This window comes from Bufo gargarizans, chromosome 3 (assembly GCF_014858855.1).
Source record: "Bufo gargarizans isolate SCDJY-AF-19 chromosome 3, ASM1485885v1, whole genome shotgun sequence".
NCBI lineage: Eukaryota > Metazoa > Chordata > Amphibia > Anura > Bufonidae > Bufo > Bufo gargarizans.
Window position 1 is genome coordinate 553,537,261 of NC_058082.1, and position 16,059 is coordinate 553,553,319.

Sequence of the window (16,059 nt, forward strand, 5' to 3'; positions counted from 1 at the left end):
ACCATACGTCTAAATCACGTACATCTCAAGAGATTGTATAGAGCAGACTCACAAACTGAGTCCACTCCATACACAGAGAGTACTGGCTGCAATATACAGAAGACACCCGCCGCCAGTGACCAGGATCGGAAATGGCTTGGATCTGGGTCACTTAACCCCTCCATGGCGATGACAGCAACTGAGACATAAAACAAAGGGAGGGGGTTCTCTCTGTCCTCCAACTAGAACTCCTGTGGCAAAATTGTGGGGTTCCAATTGGTTGCTATGACAGCCTAGGGCCCTGTGAAGACTCCCAGACCTGTCATAGCAAACTGCATGTTAAGCCCTGGCTGAGGCACAGCCTGACAGGCAGACAGTAAAAAAGTGGTACAAGTGATAGGAAGATCACAGGTTCAAGTCACCCAAGGGGACTAAAAATGACAGTGAAAGAAATGTTTACAAAATGTAAAAAAAAAAACACAACACATTTCAAATCACCCCCTTTCTGAGCTTTACACATAAAAATAAACATAAAAAATGATAAAAAACAGAACTGGTATCGCTGCTTCCAAACTATTAAAATAAAAAATTATTTATACTATGCAGTGAAGGCCTAAACGGAGAAAACTAAATACCCAATTTGCAGGTTTTTTTTGTCATGCTGCCCCCTCTAAAAAAACATTGGATCAAAAGTGATCAAAAATGTATATGCACCCCAAAATGGTACCAATAAAAGCTGAAGCTCATGCCCTGACACAACTCTGTGGACAAAAAAAAAATAATATGTTATGACTGTCAGAATATGGCGATGCAAAGAATAAAAATGTAATTTTTTTAAAGTAGAAAACACTATATAAACTAAATAAATTTGGTATTGGTGTAGTTGTACAGATCCACAGAATAAGGTCGCTGTGTCAGTTTTTGTGCATAATGAGCAACATAAGAACAAAACGCAAAAAAAACTGTGCAATTGAATTTTTTCCTGTTTCACTCCAAAAAAAATGTTTTTTCTGTTTTCCAATACAAGATATGTTAAATTAAATGGATCCATTTTAAAATACAACTTGCCCCACAAAATAAAAAATAAGCCCTCATATGTCCGTGTGAAAGGAAAATTAAAAAAGTCACGGCTCTTGGAAAGCGGGGAGGAAAAAAGGAAGCAGCAAAAAAGAAAACTGGCCCTGTCTTTAAGGGGTTAAAGATTCAGTCCATACACTATGACTCTCATCATGTATGTGACATGGAAATCTGATGACAATGACCTAATCTATATGTATGTAAAATGAGATGGCAACAGATGAGGCCGGGTATAAATCTCCGCCGTGGGATGGCCAGCGACTCCCATCGGGGCACACAGCTTTCTGCACAGCGCTCTCCTGCAGGATTTGGCTCTTGGCAGCCGAGCTCTTTCAATCTCCTCAATCAATGAGACGCACAGCTGATCAGCCCCTTTACGCTCGGAGGAGCTGACAATCTTCACTGACCTTTCGGTAAAAGGAATTCATTTCCTTAATACTGTGTGGTGCAGAAGATTGTCTTCTGTGCATTCACTGGGAGGTGGACATCCTGCTGCCGGCCCATGTGCCCTGTAATGTCCACATCTTCTCCATGAAGCCTTTATCTTTGTTTTGCAGATACACTGATCAGCCAAAGCATTAAGATATATTTTCTAAAACATTGTGCACCCCCCTCTCGTGACCACTGTGGTGTCCTGTGGTATTTGATCCTATAAGTTGCTCGGTGTGGCCTCCAGGGATCCCACAGATGATGATCGAATGAGATCTGGGAAATTGGAGACAAGTCATCACCTTCATCGCTTTGTCATGTCCCTCATCCCTGGACAGTTTGATGTATGGCAGGAGCATTATCCTGCTGACAGAGGGCGCTGCCACCAGGGGGCACCACTGCCATGAAAAGGGTACTTCTGTGTACAGTGGTTAGGTTGGTGGTACGTGTCACATCCACATGGTGCCAGGAGCCAAAGTTTCCAGCAGAACATTGCCTAGAGCATCCCACCCCCTCCACCGACTTGTCTTCTCCTGGTGGAATCTCTTCCCCAAGTAAGTGACACCCACCCACCTCAAGTTCACATGATGTAACGTGATTCATCAGATGAGGCTGCCCTCTACCCATAGTCCACCTGGTGCCATCTCTTCCATATGTGAGAGACGCACACACACCCAGCCATCCACATAATGTAACATGATTCGCCAGGCCACCTTCTTCCCATAGTGCACCTGGTGTCATATCTTCTTCAGGTAAGTGACGCACACACCCGACTGTCCACATGATGTAATGTGATCCATCAGACCATGACACATTCTTCCCACAGTACACCTGGTGCCATCTCTTCTCCAGGTAAGTGATACACACATCCAGCTGTCCACATGATGTAACATGAATCATCAAACCAGGCCGTCCTTCTTTCCATAGCGCCCCTGGTGCCAAGTGATGCCCAAATCCGATAATCATGTGCCTATTGCAGGTACTTTTGGTAGTGAACAGGGGTCATCATGGACACCATACAGTCCCATACACAGCAAGTTGTGATGTTCTCTGTGTAATGGGACCTATCTATCATCACTGGCAGTAAAGCCGAGGCTCTCCAGTGGGATCGGATTAAATGGGGTCGCCTTCACTCCTCATGGACATCACTGAGCCTTGGGAACCTATGACTGTCACAGGTTCCCCCAAGTCTCCTTCCCTGGACCACAGATGATTGCATTTGTAACGCTGTTCATTCTAAGTTGTCTAGATTTTAATATGTGGGGGAAGGGGGCGCTGTTGCATTATTGTCTGGGAAATATATGTACCAGCAATATAGTGGTGAAAACAGGTACTACAAGAAACAACTGTATAAAAATATGTTCCTCAAGAAAGTCAGAACATTCAATCAAATTTTTTTTATTTATTAATAGCTTTAAATTGTCAATTCTAAAAATTCTAAACTGTTTGGCAAAAAGTATGTAGACCCCATTCTAATTGGTGGGCTTGACATCTGAACTACACCCTTTGCTATGTTTCACAGTTCTGGTGTTCCATGAACCTAGTCTGGGGATGGCAGTTCTTCATGTAGACCTTGGCTAGAACAGCTCTGGTTGAGATATGATGTTTTGCTTTCTGCAACATTGAGAATTTTTGGATCTAAAAAAAAAAATGACATGGTTCCTCCATGGCAAGAAAGTTGGGGATGCAGAACATCATATCCATAATAACCAGACCCATGACAAAGCATCTCATGGTCCAGGGTCCAGGGTTCAGAACAATCACAGTACCTGGCCCAAGTCCTGTACCCTCCATAGTTACCAAACCACTTGGCGCCACTAAAGGGAGTCTTTCACCAGATATGACCATTACAGACCACTCAGATCAGGTTCTCCATTACTTTCCCAGATTACTATGGTACCTTTCATATTGCAGTCTATCACAGATTTGCTCCAAAAAACACTTTTATACCATTTGCTCCAAAAAACACTTTTATACCATATGGTAATTAGGTTCTGAAGGAGCCCAGGGGCGTCGTTCATGCGGCCGGTGCACAGGCCCCTCGGTGCTTTGCTTACCAAACCCCTCTTTTTTCACCCCTCTGGCCCGTCCTTGTTTAATCTGATTACCTCCTCCTCTCCGGTTTTTGGAAGGCAGGTTTTGCTGGACTGTTTTTTTTTTGACACCATGTCCCAGTTGAAGCCCCCTGATGCACCTCTAGAGTAGAAACTCCATAAAAGTGACCCCATCTAAGAAACTACACCCCTCAAGGTATTCAAAACTGATTTTACAAACTTTGTTAACCCTTTAGGTGTGCCACAAGAATTAATGGAAAATAGGGTTACAATAGAGATACAATTTCAAAATTTAACTTTTTGGGCAGATTTTCCATTTTAATAATTTTTTCCGGCTACAAAGCAAGGGTTAACAGCCAAACCAAACTCAATATTTATGGCCCTGATTCTGTAGTTTACAGAAACACCCCATATGTGGTCGTAAACAGCTGTACGGGCACACGGCAGGGCGCAGAAGGGAAGGAATCCCATACGGTTTTTGGAAGGTAGATTTTGCTGGATTGTTTTTTTTGACACCATGTCCCATTTGAAGCCCCCCGATGCACCCCTAGAGGAGAAACTCCAAAAAAGTGGCCCCATTTTAGAAACTACGGAATAGGGTGGCAGTATTGTTGGTACTAGTTTAGGGTACATATGATTTTTGGTTGCTCTATATTACACTTTTTGTGAGGCAAGATAACAAGAAATAGCTGTTTTGGCACCATTTTTATTATTTACAACATTCATCTGACAGATTAGATCATGTGATATTTTTATAGACCAGGTTGTCACGGATGCGGCGATACCTAATATGTATACTTTTTTTTATTTATGTAAGTTTTACACAATGATTTCATTTTTGAAGCAAAAAAAAAAATCATGTTTTAGTGTTTCCATAGAGAGCCATAATTTTTTCGGCGATTATCTTGGGTAGGGTATGATTTTTGCGGGATGAGATGACGGTTTTATTAGCACTTATTTGGGGTGCGTGTGATTTTTTGATCGCTTTCTATTACACTTTTTGTGATGTAAGGTGACAAAAAATAGTTTATTTAGCACAGTTTTTATTTTCATTTTTTTACAATGTTCATCTAAAGGGGTTAGGTCATGTGATATTTTTATAGAGCCGGTCTATACGAACGCGGCGATACCAAATATATATACTTTTTTTATTTATGTAAGTTTTACACAATCACGGTTTTTTTAAAAGAAAAAAAATGATGTTTTAGTGTCTCCATATTCTGAGCCATATTTTTATTTTTTTTTGGGCGATTGTCTCAGGTAGGGGCTCATTTTTTGCGGGATGAGGTGACGGTTAGATTGGTACTATTTTGGTGGGCAAACACCTTTTTGATCGCTTGCTGTTGTATTTTTTGTGATGTAAGGTGACAAAAAATTGGTATATTTAGCAGAGTTTTTCATTTTTTATTTTTTACGGTGTTCATCTGAGGGGTTAGGTCATGTGATATGTTTATAGAGCCGGTCGATACGGACACGGCGATACCTAATATGTATACTTTTTTCCCCCCCTATTTTTTACCAATTTTTTTTTACTTTATTTGGGGGAAAATGACGTTTTTGTTTATTTTTATTTTTTGGGGGGAAAACTTTCTTTTTTCAACTTTTTTCACTTTATTTTTTGTCTCACTTTGGGACTTGAACTTTTGGGGGTCTAATCCTTTACAATGCTTTCAATACTTCTGTATTGGAATGCACTGGCTGTATGAGTAATACTGTGTCTATTACTCATACAGCTTCTGGCCTGTGAGATCCAGGGGGCTGGATCTCACAGGCTCTTCACCGGAAGGCAGCGCGATGGCTTCCTTAGGCATCGTGATGCCTTCCATGCTATCGGGTCCCCCCACAGCCCCATGGGGACCCGATGGCACCGCCGACCACCGCTGCCGCAACATTGAATTGCCGCAAACCGCAGGTCTGAATTGACCTGCGGTTTGTGGCGATCACCAACGCGGGGGGGTCACGGGACCACCCCGCATTTAGCCTAGGTGCCTACTCAATGATTTGAGCAGGCACCAGGTTCCGATCACCGCCCGCTGAGCGGCGGTGATCGGAACTATACATGACGTACCGGTACGTCATGGGTCCCTAAGGGGTTAAATAAGGGCGGGCCAGAGGGGTGAAAGAAGAGGGGTTTGGTAAGCAAAGCGCCAAGGGGCCTGGGCACTGGCCGCATGAACGCCGCCCCTAGGCCCCTTCAGAACCTAATTACCATATGGTATAAAAGTGTTTTTTGGAGCAAATCGGCAATGGACGTGCAATCGGCCCCATGTTATCCAGAGGTACCAAAGAGGCAGCAGGCCCTTGCCCTGGTCAGACCATGATGCCCTCCTTTATGTGTAATAAAGGGTGTATTGGAGTGCCGGTCCTTGTAAGTTTTGGCAGCCCTTTCACTTAGTGCATAGGCTTTATGAGTGTAGGAGTCCCACTACCTGAACAATTGTACCACAATGTGAATGAGGCCCTCCTTTATGTGATACACAGGTTGTATCGGAATGCCTCCTCCTTGAAATTTTTGGCAGCACTTGCACTTTATATACAAGTAAATATACAGGAAATAATGTTTTGTAACAATTTTTCATCTAAAATCAATTTTATCTTCGGTTTTGTGCGTATTATTGTCAGTTTGTAAAAGTGGCGTACTACTCGGATAACATCGTTCCCAGCAGCGACCTGGGAGTCCGAGATGCATCCAGACATCCTCCACATGCTGTTCCCGAACCATTTTGGTGGTTTTTCCATAAATTTCTGACCTTTTCCTATGACCCAGACACTCTCCCCTATTCAGAGCAGGGGTGCCTGGTTTAATGTTCGGGTACTCCCATTGACTTCCATTATACTCGGGTGCTCGGTAGAGCAGCCGAGGATCCGGATGTGTTCGGCCCGAGAACCTGAGCAATATGGTGCTTGATCAACACTAATTCACACTTATGGCAACAAAACAGTACAACAGTCCATTTGCAGTTTTGGTGTTCGTTCACACCTAGATAGTTCATACAGCAAAAGAGTCACCTGTTATCCTAGGTGTTAGTTCACACCCGATCGGCATTGCTCAGGACAGAGCAGACCTCCCAAACTCAGGCCTCCAGCCTAGCACACGACTCAGATCCCAATGCAACGATTGCCAGAGCTCCTCTGTCAGAGAGAGATGTAATTACCACCAGCTGACACTGCTGGCTGGGTTTTTTATAAAGGCCAGTCAAGACCCAGACTGGAACGTGGGGAGTAGTCACCCACCCAGCACTTTGACCACTCCCAGTAAGAGCCGTCCCGGATAAGCTATTCAGCTATACTAAATAGCAAGGTGTCAAACAGCAACTGCTGCTGACACATGAAAACTGGCTCTTACTCCACCGAGGCCCGGAACCTCAGTGGCACATACCTTCGGTCAGTGACGGTCCATTGCGCCTTCCTACAGTAGTTATATTCTTGTAAATAGGAGCAGTATTATAGTAGTTATATTCTTGTACATAGGAGCAGTATTATAGTAGTTATATTCTTGTACATAGTAGGCAGTATTATAGTAGTTATATTCTTGTACATAGGAGCAGTATTATAGTAGTTATATTCTTGTACATAGGAGCAGTATTATAGTAGTTATATTCTTGTACATAGGAGCAGTATTATAGTAGTTATATTCTTATACATAGAATCAGTATTATAGAAGTTATATTCTTGTTCATTAGAGGCAGTATTATAGTAGTTATATTCTTGTACATAGGATCAGTATTATAGTAGTTATATTCTTGTACATAGGAGCAGTATTATAGTAGTTATATTCTTGTACATAGAATCAGTATTATAGTAGTTATATTCTTGTACTTAGGATCAGTATTATAGTAGTTATATTCTTGTACATATGAGGCAGTATTATAGTAGTTATATTCTTGTACATCAGAGCAGTATTATAGCAGTTATATTCTTGTACATAGGAGGCAGTATTATAGTAGTTATATTCTTGTACATAGGAGGCAGTATTATTGAAGTTATATTCTTGTACATAGGAGCAGTATTATAGCAGTTTCTATTCTTGTACATAGGAGCAGTATTATAGTAGTTATATTCTTGTACATAGGAGGCAGTATTATAGTAGTTATATTCTTGTACATAGGAGTCAGTATTATAGAAGCTATATTCTTGTACATAGGAGCAGTATTATAGCAGTTTCTATTCTTGTACATAGGAGCAGTATTATAGTAGTTATATTCTTGTACATAGGAGGCAGTATTATAGTAGTTATATTCTTGTTCACATGAGCAGTATTATAGTAGTTATATTCTTGTAGATAGGAGCAGTATTATAGTAGTTATATTCTTGTACATAGGAGGCAGTATTATAGTAGTTATATTCTTATACATAGGAGGCAGTATTATAGTAGTTATATTCTTGTACATAGGAGCAGTATTATAGTAGTTATATTCTTGTACATAGGAGGCAGTATTATAGTAGTTATATTCTTGTACATAGGAGCAGTATTATAGTGGTTATATTCTTGTACATAGGAGGCAGTATTATAGTAGCTATATTCTTGTACATAGGAGACAGTATTATAGTAGTTATATTCTTGTACATAGAAGCAGTATTATAGTAGTTATATTCTTGTACATAGAAGCAGTATTATAGTAGTTATATTCTTGTACATAGAAGCAGTATTATAGTAGTTATATTCTTGTACATAGAAGCAGTATTATAGTAATTATATTCGTGTACATAGGAGCAGTATTATAGTAGTTATATTCTTGTACATAGGAGGCAGTATTATAGTAGTTATATTCTTGTACATAGGAGCAGTATTATAGTAGTTATATTCTTGTACATAGGAGGCAGTATTATAGTAGTTATATTCTTGTACATAGGAGCAGTATTATAGTAGTTATACTCTTGTACATAGGAGCAGTATTATAGTAGTTATATTCTTGTACATAGGAGCAGTATTATAGTAGTTATATTCTTGTACATAGGAGCAGTATTATAGTAGTTATATTCTTGTACATAGGAGGCAGTATTATAGTAGTTATATTCTTGTACATAGAAGCAGTATTATAGTATATGCATTGAATCCTCTATAAATAGCAGAATCTTTCACTATGAGGCACTAGGGTTGCGGTGCTGTGTAATGTAACCAGGGCAGAGATAAAACACAAGGAAACTCGGAGCTCATTTAGATATAGTTCTGACAGCAGATAAGTGTGTCCTAAAATAAGAAGCTAATTAGCCCATACATTGCTGGTTGTTCTGTAATGTAAGTGATGTTTATCAGGGAGACGCACTGCAGCGGAGACTGTCCTCATTTCTCAAGGACTTAACACTTTTCTTGGGGGGTGGGGGGAGGGGTGCAGGTACATTTAGTGACTATTTGTACGATGGATATTCATCCATAACATTAATATCTTGTGTGTGGTCATAGCTTTATACCATGATGAGTCTGGTGATCTGTGGGGCCAGAAGTCATGTACAAGACTCATACTGACTTCCTGTCTGACCAGTCACAGCTAGAAGAGACACGTGGAAACCGTTTTATGTACATGAAGAGCGGTCGCTTTGTAAATGAAGAGTTCCACAACTTTCTAATATACTTTGTGTTCCTTTTACTCATTGATCTTAGGCCTCATGCACACGACCTTTGTTCTGGTCCGCATCCGAGCCGCAGTTTTGGCGGCTCGAGTGCAGACCCATTCACTTCAATAGGGCCACAAAAGATGCGGACAGCAATCCGTGTGCTGTCCGCATCTGTTGCCCCGTAAAAAAAAATATAACATGTCCTATTCTTGTCCGTTTTGCGGACAAGAATAGGCATTTCTACACTGGGCTGCCTGTTCCGTTCCGTAAATTGCGGAAGGCACACGGGCAGCTTCCGTGTTTTGCGGATCCGCAATTTGCGGACCGCAAATAACGGAACGGTCGTGTGCATGAGGCCTTAGTAGATGGAACATTCTTCTTTACAGAATGAGTCCAACGACGAGTTGTCACAAAGTCCTGCTCACAGATCTGCCAGGACAGGAGACATTAACCCATCTGTGGGCTAAACACAGCAGTGTAATCTACGCTAATACATTGTAACAATCCCTCAGCGGTATGAACGGGATGGGGTTTAAGCCTGTGAATGCAAACAATAAATGCTCCTTTTTGACAGCAAGGTGAGACACTGAAAAGGTTGAGGAACTGGAGCTCAGAGTATATTAGAAACCTGCAGAACATAGTAATAATAATTAAAGGGGTAGATCGACAATAATAAAAAAAAAAAGAATAGTAGAAGCAAATGTTAAGTATATGAGCAGGTCACCGATTACGTCAGGTATTATATACGGTTGGTTGTAGTAGGAAGACTTACAGTAGGAAGGGAACCGTGTCACTCCTCGGGTAGCTCACTCCAGGTCTCTGGTTTAGTGCAGATAATCATTTGGGAATGGAAGGGAGAGAGGCAGCATGGAGGCTGTGGAGACAAGGAGAACATCATGGTGAGACCTATGGTGGGAGACAACAGTCTATGTAACACTGCTCCGGCCTCAGAGTGGGCTACCCTGATCACCTCACCGATCCTCCGCCGCTCCCATTCCGGTGCTTGCTGGGTTCTCTCTGGTCTCTTACTTCCTTGTCCCGTTTTGAAACGCATGAAATGCCGCGCAGCCAATCACTGGCCACAGTAGTGACCTGCATCAGCCAGTGATTGGCTAGGTGGACATTCCCAGGAGCAGGCGGTAGAGGTCATCGGGGGCCCACACAGCGGGAGCGGTGGGGGATCAGGGTATCATGGTCTTTTTGTGATTTTTAACCTACTCAGATCCTCCTGCCAGCAATTTTTTTTCTTCTGGAATACCCCTTTAATAAAAAAATGTGAAAACTGTTCATTAATATTTTCTAGACTGAGGTATCATCGATGGGAGTGATAGGCCAAAAAGCCTGAGACCGCACGGCTGAGAAATCCAGGCCCCTTCTGCTTTCTGGTAGTGCTGTCAAAGAAACCTTGCATGAATCCAAATCGCCGTCGCCATCAATATCTACCGTAGATCTAAGAAGGACGTCGATATTGATGCGGAAGGTGCAATGGAATCATCGTGACTAAAGGCTAAGGCTACGGAAAGACATAAGATCGCAACGCCGCGGCTGTAAAATCCTGACGAATGATGGTGAACATAGTGGCACTGATAAGCGGCAGGTTCGGATTTCTTGGGTTGCGGTTTCTTGCGGCCACATTCACTATCATAGGTCGCGATATAGCAGCAAAACACTGCGATTTTACATCACCCCGCCGCCCTAGCCTAAGGCCTTATTCACAACAAGTGATTCATCCGTGAAGATGTCCGTGAAGAATCCACCTTTGTTCCGTGTGTTTTTTTTTGCCCTCTATATGACTGAAAATTCATTTCCCCCCAGTGGTCCGTAAAATGCACTGAAAGAACAGGGATGCCTCACGGATCCACAGAATTCGATTGGCGCGTTTGATCGGCATCACGTTCAAAATGAGTGCACGTCTCTGTGGATTTTCTATGGATAATTGGGCATGTGGAGAAGACGGACAGCACATGTGTGAATAAGGTCTAATTGTCTACGCTTTCATCAGCAGCGTGTCCGGTAATGGAATGAAGCATATCACTGGGTACCAATTAAAAAGACATGGCTGTTTTCTACCGATAACAGCGCCACACCTGTCCGCAGGTGGTGCATGGTACTGCAGCTCAGCCCAATTCACTCTTATTGGACTGAGTTGTAATACCAGACAGGTGTGGCGCTGTTTCTAATCCCGAACAATACCTTTGGATATTTTTCTTAGCAAATTGTGCCCTTATATCAATGACTGCCGAGTGCCAAGAGGCGGGGAGGAGACGCTGATCTTCACAGCCATCGAGGAGGCAGAAGCCAGTCAGTATCAGGGGACGTCTGCTCAGACAGCATTGATTTCCCCGGCCTTTGTCTCAGTTTGGTTTCTGTCTCGTTGCGAGGTGCTCGCAGTTACTACAAGTATCATGAATCACGTCTCTGTTCACAAACAGAGCTGCAATTGTCCTGCAGAAGCCCCGGTAACTGCATGTCTGATAATGGGAAGTCATGTTCAGGTAGGGAATCTGTCTCGCTCCCAGGCACACATAATGCCGATGATGTCACACGTAGCCGGCCTACGAAACTGGCAGGTAGCGTCGCGACATGGGGTACTAAACCTCAGGGACAGGGCCGTATGCATTGCCCATTGCTGGTAGGGGCCCTGACTGTAAGAGAGGAAATGGGGCCCCGTGAGCACTCCATAGGGCGGAATATGATATGCCTACAGGTCCATAAGAAGTGCCGCCATATTCGGTTTATGTATGTATCTGCATGGCAGGTCTATCATATCAGGACGCCATCTTTGGTGATACCAGTTGATACCATTTGTTGCAATATTCCATTCACATTGAATTATCAGAGACGTCAAAAGCTGTTGATCTGTTGGTATCGAGGTGTGCAATCGAATGGCGCAATCAGTCCCCAGTATGTTCGGGAGGACTTTTTCTGGGTTAGCTGACCCCGCGTTAAATGTACGACAGCAGCGCGGAAGATTCAAAGAGGAAATCTGGAGCATCTGAACACTAAGGCAGATTTCTACGTAGATAATTGGTTCTAATTATATCTGAGCACCAAATGTCCCCAAATGGCAGGAGCGGCCGCTGTTTGTTCAGAACAAATGACTTGTTTAGATGTTGTACAGCATGAGAGAGCGGCGCGATGGGGCGCAGGGACGGGGCGACGGCCGAGTACAGGTGGTAATGGTTTTCAGGGAAGAAAGAGGGGAACATGTCAATTATAGAGGGTGTCAAGTATAAGAGTTGGAGGAGAGGGGCGCAGGACCTGATCCTGAGATTTTTAATTTAGAAATTCAAATTTAGCAAATAACAAAATTTTAAATGCAAAAGTACACATAAAATCAAAGTGTCCACCCTGAACAGGTACATGGAAAAAAATACTTCTTCATAGGAGCTGAGCCAATCCCTACACAGATACAGCATGAATCTGTAGAAAACAGGTCACTGTATTATACTCCAGAGCTGCACTCACTATTCTGCTGGTGCAGTCACTGTGTACATACATTACTTATCCTGTACTGATCCTGAGTTATATCCTGTATTATACTCCAGAGCTGCACTCACTATTCTGCTGGTGCAGTCACTGAGTACATACATTACTTATCCTGTACTGATCCTGAGTTACATCCTGTATTATACTCCAGAGCTGCACTCACTATTCTGCTGGTGCAGTCACTGTGTACATACATTACTTATCCTGTACTGATCCTGAGTTATATCCTGTATTATACTCCAGAGCTGCACTCACTATTCTGCTGGTGCAGTCACTGTGTACATACATTACTTATCCTGTACTGATCCTGAGTTACATCCTGTATTATACTCCAGAGCTGCACTCACTATTCTGCTGGTGCAGTCACTGTGTACATACATTACTTATCCTGTACTGATCCTGAGTTACATCCTGTATTATACTCCAGAGCTGCACTCACTATTCTGCTGGTGCAGTCACTGTGTACATACATTACTTACCCTGTACTGATCCTGAGTTACATCCTGTATTATACTCCAGAGCTGCACTCACTATTCTGCTGGTGCAGTCACTGTGTACATACATTACTTATCCTGTACTGATCCTGAGTTATATCCTGTATTATACTCCAGAGCTGCACTCACTATTCTGCTGGTGCAGTCACTGTGTACATACATTACTTATCCTGTACTGATCCTGAGTTACATCCTGTATTATACTCCAGAGCTGCACTCACTATTCTGCTGGTGCGGTCACTGTGTACATACATTACTTATCCTCTACTGATCCTGAGTTATATCCTGTATTATACTCCAGAGCTGCACTCACTATTCTGCTGGTGCAGTCACTGTGTACATACATGACTTATCCTCTACTGATCCTGAGTTACATCCTGTATTATACTCCAGAGCTGCACTCACTATTCTGCTGGTGCAGTCACTGTGTACATACATTACTTATCCTGTACTGATCCTGAGTTACATCCTGTATTATACTCCAGAGCTGCACTCACTATTCTGCTGGTGCAGTCACTGTGTACATACATGACTTATCCTGTACTGATCCTGCGTTACATCCTGTGTTATACCCCAGAGCTGCACTCACTATTCTGCTGGTGCAGTCACTGTGTACATACATTACTCATCCTGTACTGATCCTGAGTTACATCCTGTATTATACTCCAGAGCTGCACTCACTATTCTGCTGGTGCAGTCACTGTGTACATACATTACTCATCCTGTACTGATCCTGAGTTACATCCTGTATTATACTCCAGAGCTGCACTCACTATTCTGCTGGTGCAGTCACTGTGTACATACATTACTTATCCTGTACTGATCCTGAGTTACATCCTGTACTACACTCCAGAGCTGCACTCACTATTCTGCTGGTGCAGTCACTGTGTACATACATTACTTATCCAGTACTGATCCTGAGTTACATCCTGTATTATACTCCAGAGCTGCACTCACTATTCTGCTGGTGCAGTCACTGTGTACATACATTACTTATCCTGTACTGATCCTGAGTTACATCCTGTATTATACTCCAGCGCTGCACTCATTATTCTGCTGGTGCAGTCACTGTGTACATACATTACTTATCCTGTACTGATCCTGAGTTACATCCTGTATTATACTCCAGAGCTGCACTCACTATTCTGCTGGTGCAGTCACTGTGTACGTACATTACTTATCCTGTACTGATCCTCAGTTACATCCTGTATTATACTCCAGAGCTGCACTCACTATTCGGCTGGTGCACTCACTATGTACATACATTACTTATCCTGTAATATACTCCAGAGCTGTACTCACTATTCTGATGGTGGAGTAACTGTGTTCATACATTTCTTATCCTGTTTTATACTCCAGAGCTGCACTCACTATTTGGCTGGTGCACTCACTATGTACATACATTACTTATCCTGTATTATACTCCAGAGCTGCACTCACTATTCTGCTGGTGGAGTACTTGTGTACATACATTAGTAAAATTCCATAACTATTTCTAAAAAGAAATTGTCCTATGACTAGGTCGTTGATGTGTTGTGCTGGAGAAAGATTTTCTATTCTCTAGTAATGTTTTATTTCAGTTTTTTTTTTTTTTTTTTCAGTTTTTGGAGGAAATGCTCTCTCAATCCTACATACATTTAGGTCAGATTCGCTGCGTCCATAATTTCAAACGATAACCAAATCTGAAACCAAAATTTTGAATTCCCGTCCTCGCAGCATTGGCCTCTCAGCTGTTTCAGGTTTGGAAAATTTTAGAGGAAATATTAATTTGAGGAGAAAACTATCGTTACAGGTTTTTTTCTTCTTCTAAGGTTCCAGGGCATCTTTTTAAAGTAACATGTAACGTGTGGACTCAAAACCTCAATGCAGCTGGAAAATATAATTCGTAATTGACTGTTCTCTACCATCTGGGGACAAGAAAATTTTCTGCCTGGAAAAACAAGCACGCCAAAAACAAAAAAAAATTGAAAAACAAAATAAAAACCTTCCTGGCCCGAGGTTCTTGGCCATTTAAACAAAAAAAGAACCAAAAAAATTAAATAAGGTAATTGATGACATGGAAACTGCAGCGCTCCAGACGACAGGGACGATATATCAGTCACAGAGCAGACACTTTGATTTTTCAAGACAAGCTTAGATCATTGCAGCGGAAATACCCAGATGTCATAAAGATCTAAACCATTGAAGCCCAAGGCCTTTGGACAAGTTTGTGAGCTCTGTATAATTAAAGCAGAAAACCAAATCTGGAACCAGAAAATCACAATAATAATAATTGGAAAAACGTTGGATTCTATGTAGGAAACTTTAACGGGAAGCAAATGTTGATCCTGGAGCGTATTTAAAGGTTTAAGAAGCCCTGAGACGTCTGAGATCCCGTGGTTTCACTTCATAGACTCATCTGCCTGCAGTTCACCGTCCCTTTGTCTACATATAATGATTCATTTCTAGAAAGGATTTATGGACACAAGATCTCCAGGAGATAGAGATACCAACTCTGGTGGTCATGGTGGTGCATTTAGGATCTAATAGTGGACGCAAATCTCTTTCCTAAGTCCTGGTGGTGATGGTAGGGGCAATGATGGCGCATTTAAGATCTAGAGGAGGACAGAGTTCTCTTTCCTCAGCCCTGGTGGAGATGGTCTTGTATTTAGGATTTGAAGGTGGACACACATCTCTTTTCTCAGCCCTGGTGATAATGATTGTGTATTTAGGAAATGATAGTGGACAGACATCTCTTTCCACTGATGGTGCATTCAGGATCTAATGGTGGCGATGATCATGTATTTAAGATCTTATGGTGGACACAGGTCTTTCCTCAGCCCTGGTGGTGATGGTGGTGATCGTGGTGCATTTAGGATCTAACGGTGGACACACTTCTCTTTCCTCTGCCCTGGTGGTGATGGTGGTTGTGATGATGGTGCATTTAGTACCTAATGGTAGACACACTTACTTTTCCTCAGTTCTGATGGTGATAATGATGG

At 42.3% G+C, this 16,059-nt stretch overlaps 1 protein-coding gene across 16 annotated transcripts in view; it reads right to left on the reverse strand.

Moving 5' to 3' along the window:
* Positions 1-16,059, reverse strand: part of ZBTB20 (zinc finger and BTB domain containing 20) — a 707,334-nt gene that overhangs the window by 16,285 nt on the left and 674,990 nt on the right. For 13 of the 16 annotated variants that reach the window (XM_044284171.1, XM_044284173.1, XM_044284174.1 and 10 more), the window contains one exon: positions 9,868-9,969. The exons of 1 other annotated variant lie outside the window; for it this stretch is intronic. The gene's annotated coding sequence lies outside the window, so the exon portion shown is untranslated. Of the gene's footprint in view, positions 1-6,548; positions 6,672-9,866; positions 9,970-16,059 lie in introns of those variants that run through there. 2 more of the 16 variants (XM_044284172.1, XR_006388154.1) reach the window with 2 other exon arrangements.